This window comes from Pinus tabuliformis, chromosome 5_1 (genome assembly GCF_031772625.1).
Source record: "Pinus tabuliformis cultivar Carrire ecotype Pingquan chromosome 5_1, CPIR1, whole genome shotgun sequence".
NCBI classification, from domain to species: domain Eukaryota; kingdom Viridiplantae; phylum Streptophyta; class Pinopsida; order Pinales; family Pinaceae; genus Pinus; species Pinus tabuliformis.
Genome location: NC_142305.1, coordinates 576,088,510 through 576,095,688, shown reverse-complemented (window position 1 = coordinate 576,095,688; position 7,179 = coordinate 576,088,510).

Genomic DNA, 7,179 nt, shown 5'->3' with positions numbered 1-7,179 from the left:
TCAGATGAGTCCATGGGGCTGGGGCTTTCTTACTAGACCCTAGGATTTTGTTCCTCCTCATGTCATGTATGCTTCGCTCGATCCTGTTTAGTGCAACATTGTTTCTATACACTTGTATCTAGACTGCAACAATTTCTCTATGAAGATCCTTCATGCTGGGCTCCGTTGTTCGGGCCTCCTCCTATACCTCTTGTTCCTTGTATAGTGTCATTGCTCGGGCCACTATGTTCTTCATAACCTAGTATTTTTGGATTGTTTTCCGAAACAGTGTGTGTTGGCCTCTGGTGTTCCTTAGATCTTTCACCATATTTTCCCATTCTTATGTCTCTATATCCTGATTGGTTATGCTGTCATTAAGCTCCCTCTCTCACTCTACAATTTGAGCTCTTCCCTCCGGCAAATCTCTGGCCATACACGTTTATGAGGTTTTGCATGTGTTCTTTCCCAGTCCTTCTGCCTCTTTTGTTTGGACCTCTGCTAGAGGTTGCTTCCCCCCACTTGGTCCTTTTCCCTGCCTTCCTTGTTCCTCTGGTTCCTCTTTTACCCGCCTCTTTTCCCTCTTTTTCCATATTGTCTTCATTCCTACTTTGTATTACTTTTTCTGAGTAGCTTGCCAAAACCGGCTTGCTTGCTGGAGCATGATATGGGATCCAGAACTTCGGACAATGCTGCACCCTGGTTTCTTTAATACCTAAAACATTAACAAAAGAAATTTCTTTATAAGTCAGAATTCTTTTACACAGAGTGGTCTTAAGTTTCTCTAACCCGGGCTTGTCCACTCGCTCCGGACTTGGAGACTTGTGGTTGCCCTCTTTCTCCCCTAATTTCCCTCCTTCCTTCTCAGAGACTAACAAGCTTCGGCCTCCCAATTCCTCTCCTCTCTGCTTATCCCCTCCCCAACAAACAAGAACATGCAGGTCAGCATTTGCAGTTCTGCAGGTGTCCCAATTTTGGGTTTCCTTATTAGCATTCAGGGTCGCGTTTGAGGTTCCAGACCAGGAATCTCTCCTCTTTGGTGCCCTCACCCGGATTCTACTCCTGTTTATCACTTGTTGCCCACCGCCTTCAGCCAGGTTTGGACTCCGTTCGAGTCAGGCTAACCACAGCCTTCTTGCTTTTTCCATGATGGTTCTGGGTGCCTTGCCCCTAATAATTATTTCTTCCTTCCCATGCCTCAAGTACCACCTAGCCAGAGCGGCAGGCTTCCTACTCACGCCATTGTAGAATTCCCATTGGGAATCCCATCGGGCCTTATTCCCTCAATTCCTATCTACCCAAAGATGCACTTTAGATTTCTCGAACCCCCTCACTCCGACAGTATTCCAGGCATAGATGCTCCAGTCGACTGATTTAGGGTCCCAAACAACCCAATTCTCGACTCGTTCTGAGTCTTGACTTCCCTCAGCCCTCACCCCGAGTTCCTCTATAAAATTCATTTATGCGATGCGAGTGAGAAGGGAAACCAGAGTAACATACCAATGCTTTTTGACGAAACCGTTTTACTCTTGACGTCCTCCAACCCACGTCCACCACCTTTCGCTAGACGTTCTTTCTCCTTCTCCCTATGCATGCAAATGCCTTCTCTCTCATCTACCTTAGCCTCTTATTGCTTTGTCCAGCTGCCCCGCCTAGCTTCCATATGGGCCCCCACATGCCCTCTTCCTATTCCCACCATCCAATCCTTCATTTTATTTCCTCGGAATGAGGTTCCCCTAACCCTTCCATTATTACCTTCCATTACTCCACTTGTGCCACCAGTTGCTCCTGTCGTGGGTTGCCTTCCTTCAATCGAACTTGACATTCCATGTTTCCTCCCCCATATTTCCTTCCATAGATCTACTCCTCCCTGGATCCATCTCCACCAGAGATTTGCCCCCATGACCTAATTGAGAATGTACAGGTCTTTCCATGATAGCAGGGCCCATTTTTTTCTGTTCTGGGCCCTTGCCACAAGAACTTTTTGAAAATGTCAATCATCCTTTAGCAAATTGTTTTAGGCGTCGCTTGGCTAGATAATTGGTAAATCGGGATCGATTGGAGCACTGCTCTCAGTAGTATAACACGACTTGGCATATTCAGTGATCTGAATGTCCAATTCTGCATTCTCCCTTGGATCTTTGCCAACAAGGTCTTCCAGTTTGCCACTCTAGTTTGTTGGTCACTTAACTGTATTCCTAGGTATTTCGAGGGGAGATTACCAATGCGGAATCCCATTATTCTTGCTAGAAAGGCTTGTGATGGGACTGTCATATTAAAGAAAAAGATATCAGACTTTTCCTTATTTATCTTCGTCCCCGAAGTGCTCATAAAGTCAGTTAGGATCTCCATCAGCCCTCTGGCTTCCCTGAGGGTTTCTTGTCCGAACATCATTATGTCATCGACGAACTATTGGTGAGTTAATAGTAAATCATTCCCCCACATTCTGAGACATGTATATTGTTCCCTTTGTACTTTCTCTTTTACATACCTTCCTAGTCCTTCCATAGCTAGTATGAATAGGAACGGGGATATCGGGTCACCTTGCCTAAGCCCACGGGTTGCATTGAATGCCTTTGTGGGCTTCATATTAAGGAGGTTTAAAAAAAACTTGGGTCGATATCATCGACATTATCTAGCTTATCCATCTTGAATCAAAGCCAAATGCCTTCAACGTGCCCTGTAGGTACTTCCAGCTCAGGAGGTCATAGGCTTTTGATAAGCCTAATTTTACCAGCATCCCTTTGATATTTTTGATCTTTAATGAGTGTATTGCCTCTTGTGCCATCACAATACCATCCACTATTTGTCTCCCTTTAACAAAACATGTCTATTCTTGAGAGATTAGACCAAGTAGGATAGGTTTGAGGTGATTCACCATGATTGTAGCCATGATTTTGTAAATTACATTACAGAGCGTTATAGGTTTGAAACCTTGTGGTTCTTCTAAGTGGTCCATTTTGGGAATGAGGGCAAAAAAGGTGGAATTCAGGGCCGAGTGCATTCTTTTATTGTGTTGGGACTCCTCCACTAGTTTCACAATATCATCCCCCATGAATGACCACGTAGCCTGAAAGAATTCAGCTGTGAACCCGTCTGGGCCTGGTGCTTTGTTTTTCGCCAGACCTTTGATGACTTCTTCTACCTCTGACTTAGAGATTTCCCTTAGAAGGGCCATGTTCTGGTCCCTACTCACTAGGTGGGGAATGTGCCGAGTGATTTTGTTTATATTCTTCTCCCTATCTAGATTGGGTTCCATCAGTAGCCTTTGAAAATGTTGAACTAACAGGTTCTCCATATCTTCCTTTTGAGTAAGGTGGTTTCCTTGCTGATCGACTAGGGAGAATATCCTATTTTGTTGCCTGTTTTGGATCATGGATTTATGAAAAAACCTAGAATTCCTTTCCCCTTCCTTTAACCATTGGATTCTTGATTTCTGCTTCCACAATATTTCTTCTTGTTGCCTCCTTTCCTCCAATTTATTTATCAACTATCCTTCTTCCTCCACTAGAGAATCAGTTCTACCTGTTTAGTCAATTTAGTGTTGTCTAAATTGCTATTATTAATTGTCAACCCGGGGCTCGTAAGCTGATGAAGTGAGGTGTACAATATGTACTTAAGTAACCTTTTCTAAGTCTTTTTGTCGTTTTTAGATGATGTTTATGGTGGATTTAACTTCCTAAGATGGAGTGATGAATTTATAAACAAGTGAGTGAGTGTGTGTATGTATGTGGTGGTTTCTAAATGAGTGAGTGTGTGTAGTTGGTGGTTTCTACTTGAACTCTCAAATGAAAACTTGAAAAGTAACTTGAAATGGAATTGAACTTTAAATGAAAGCAAAGCGTTAAACAACCAACTAATGGCACTAGTCCACTATCTATACTGCTGATGAGAACAAAAATAGCATCTATGTTAACTCAATGAAAAGTGAAAAATACTACTTTAACTACAAAATTTTAATGACAAATCATAACACTTCATTCTTTCTTAACACCTTGCCTCTAGCTGAAATTGTTCATGTAAAAAAACAGTTAAGAAGGAATCAGCAATATGAGTCAAAAAGATAATCAACCCAAGCTGCCACTTAATGATATTTTGGTCCAATAAAGATTAGTTAATTATGATGAAAAGACCATCAAAATGTTAGTCAGCAACTTGTCAAAAACTTGATGAAGTAAACTAGTAATGAAACTAAATAAGCAAGGTAAAGATCAGCAGCTAAGACAAGACTACTTCAAATACCATCAGTGATTAAAAAGAAATGAAAACAACTATCCCGGGCTCCTAACACCTGCAAGAACAATTGATCAGTTTTGAAAATGCTGGGAATGTAAAGGCATGAAATCAAACTGTACACTATTATACATGATGAAAGAAATAAAAATTGTTGGAATTCAAACTATACATTATTGTACATGTGAAAATGAAAACAAAGAAAGGCAGGAAAATGAAATCAAACACTATGTACACAGGCTGTCATAGATGGGCGCCCTCCATCCACGCAACCAGCTAAAGATCAGCTACGAAAAGGTGAACAGAAACAGTCTTCTTTTATAAAACCAGCATGTCAAAATACAGTGAAAAAGTGTTGTAGAAACATCCTTCTAAAACAGAGTTTTGATAACAAAATAAGCACAACACTTACAATATTCAAAAAGCTAATCTATAAGCGTTGGCACACGCTTTATTTATAGGCACAGGGACAAACTACCCTCTGCGTGAACTAAGCAACTACAGCCTCACTAATTAACTACGCAGCAACACGCAGTCTTAACTAATTAACTTATGCAGCAACACGCAGGCAACTCTGTGCACGTTTGGAGGAAACGGTCATCATGGGAAGTAAATCTATGGTTGGATCCTGTCTTTTGTTGTCTTCGTGGTGTGGAGGAAGTGCCAGCTATGGTTCCGTGTCTCAGCTGCTCACGGCTCCCGTGCCACCGTCTGGAACTTGACTGTTTGACCGAGGGAACACCTGCGTTGACCAAGGGCATACGTGACTGGTTTGGCTCAACCAATAGCATACGATCCATGTGTACATCCATCCCAACGTGCCCATGTGGCCCGTTCCTTGAGAAGACACGTGGAGTATATCAAACAACAAAAAGGCTGCGGAATCTCTGAATAGCTGCGGAATTGCTGAACAGCTGCGGAATTGTTGTATATGTTCCAAAATTCTAATCAAACAGTCAAACATTAGCATAGTTAACAAACCATGATAAAAAGACATGTAATGCAATAATTTGAACAAGTTAATGGAGGAAAAGATGGAAAAAGGAAGAAGTGAATGGGAAAAAGCTGTTGGAAAGATAGCTAAGTGAGTGCAAGGTTGATGCTCAACATACCCCCACTCTGAGGGTGTTGCATGTCCTCATGCAACCAAAACTTTGCATAATCCTTTAGTTCATATGCTCGGATGCCTCTGCCAAGACATCCAACCTTCTTCTCTTCCTCTTTGTTGCCAAACTTGTTCTCGGTTTCTTCACCAAGCACCTGAATTTTAAGTTGATCAATGCCCAGCTCAACTTCTTGCATTTTCTCTTCAACTTTCTGTTCTTTCTTTGCCAAAGGCCCAAATGAAGCATGGTATTGTTGTGGATCATCTTGTCCACGTTACCTTGTTGTTTCAATGCTTCATTTTCATTTTTGATGTGGCGATTTAGGACTTCTAGCTCAAATATTTCTTGCTTCAGAGATTGAACCTGTTGTTCAAGGGGCAAGACTGTGCTAGGACCAACAATAGATTGCTCCAATGTTTCTAAATAGTCATATGCTTCTTGATGAACAGGGTCAATATCTGGAGTTTGCCTTGGTCTGAATTCAAACCCTTGAAAGCTGCTCTCTCTTTCTTGTTGAAAAGGGCTTTCCTCTCTTGGAGGACTTGAGTCAATGTCTAGCTGAATTTGCCTCTTCTCAGGTGTGCTCAAGTCAACAAAATGGGACTGTTTTCCTTTTATTACACTTTTCCTTTCTATGAGCCTTCTACTTCTTCTTACCTGTATGCTAGCGCTTTTCTTCTTGGAGATGGCAGTTTCCTGAAGCTGAGCAAGCCTATGAGCTAATGTTTGGGTATCTTCTTCGGTTGAAGGCTCAGGTGAAGGGGATGGTGTTTGCAAAATAGCTTTTCCCTTATCCCTTTTCTGTCTTTTTGTTTTGTTGCCCTTTTCCTTCTCTTTTTGACCAGTTTCCAGGACGGTTTCTTGGGCAATTTCTTGAAGAGTTTCTGCAATGATTTCTTGGACAGTTTCTTCTACATCAGTATCTTGGGCATAAGTTTCTTTTTCTTTTCTTCTACTTCTCCGGGGCACTTTAGGAGAGCTAACAGAGGTTTCAGCCTCCTCCTGAAAATGGTTCCTAATAAGGAATTTCTCCCATGTGTCCTTCCTGATTTTTAACTGCTCTTCAATTAATATTTTGATGAGGCCATGGTGGTATAGGTGTGGCTTAATGTTACCCACATGTTTTTGCACAGTAGCACTTATTTTTCTTAAACTAGACAGCAGGAAATAAGGGAGATTGATGGTATGTTCACCCATAAAATGCATCATTATCTTTGTGTGATAAACATACATTGTACCAAATCTGCCTTCACATGTCAAAAATTTCTGCACTAGCAAAAGTAAGGGAGTCCATTCCTTTTTAATGTTACTTACAGGTATTCCTTTGGTGAAGATAGTAGTATCCATACCTGGATTTTTCAATATGTTCTTCCACTCTTGGCTTTCAACAGTTCGATTCTTGAACCATCGCTCTCCAGTACGAGGCAAAGCAGTTGCTTGAGCCAAGCTGCTTTCTGTGACAGTGAATTGCAGGTCCCCAATCTCCACAGTGTTTGTTTTCCCATCAAACAACCGAGAAAAGGCCTTGGTAACCTCTTTGTGGTATCCTTTGAATTTCTGAATAAATTTTAACCACTTGGCCTTCTGCAGGGCATTCCTTGTTTGTGGGTAACCGTCTAGAAATTTAGAACCTTCCGACTCTGCTCTTAATAGCTTGCCCATTTCGGTTACCAACTTCTCTTGTTGCTCTGACAATACTGTTTGGACGCTAGAGGAAAGAGACTTCATGGGAAAACAGTGCTCCTCAGTGTAAATTACGACTGGAACAAAGAACTACACGGCTACGGTAGAATGGCCGTAATGGAAATTGGGAAAACAGTGTTCAGTAGTGGGTATTACAGCTACAGTAGAATGGTCGTGATGC